The sequence below is a fragment of the Echinops telfairi genome, unplaced genomic scaffold (assembly GCF_000313985.2).
Source record: "Echinops telfairi isolate 266 unplaced genomic scaffold, ASM31398v2 ScPeMD7_2;HRSCAF=8, whole genome shotgun sequence".
In the NCBI taxonomy this organism is placed as follows: domain Eukaryota; kingdom Metazoa; phylum Chordata; class Mammalia; order Afrosoricida; family Tenrecidae; genus Echinops; species Echinops telfairi.
The window spans coordinates 2,070,419-2,071,055 of NW_022103898.1; positions in this window are offsets into that span (position 1 = coordinate 2,070,419).

A 637-nucleotide genomic window follows, 5' to 3' on the forward strand; every position below is an offset into this window, starting at 1 on the left:
CCGTCTTTACTTGCCCCTTTCATTATGGTGGCCGGGGGACACCAAGAGCCACACACGCATTTCTCCAGAGTCCTCCGTGTGACCAAGCAGCCTGATATCGGACCCCTCCAAGACCGACTACGCCCCTCTCAGACAGGTAATCCGATCTGAATGGGCTGAGGACCTCCGAGCATAAAGTCCTGGCTGTGTGTGCGTGTGTGCGTGCATGCACGTGCACATGCGTGTGCACACGCGTGTGAATGAGTGTTCAGCAGCTCTTTCTTCAGTTCACCTCGTTCCACTTGACGACCACAGCCAGGAGCGCGCAGGCCAGGCCTCAAGGTCCAGTCACTTGGGAAAGCTCAGTGAGATCATCGGAGCCCAGCAGTTAGCTGCTTTCCACAGAGCGGAAGGAGACGAGTTGGCCATGTCTCCCCATAATGAGGGTCCCGCGGCTTCCGATAACAAGTTCTGTCCTTCATCCTGTGCCCTCAGCAGCACGGCCTGTGACATCCACATTCCTACCGGCAGTCCCTCTCTCTGTGGAGAATTGAGCGTTTTCTCAGATACGGGCTGTGCCTCCCCCGCCACACACCGCACTTCCATGCCCACCCTCACCGCAGCGCCTTGACTTCGAGTAAGAACCGACCCACAGATC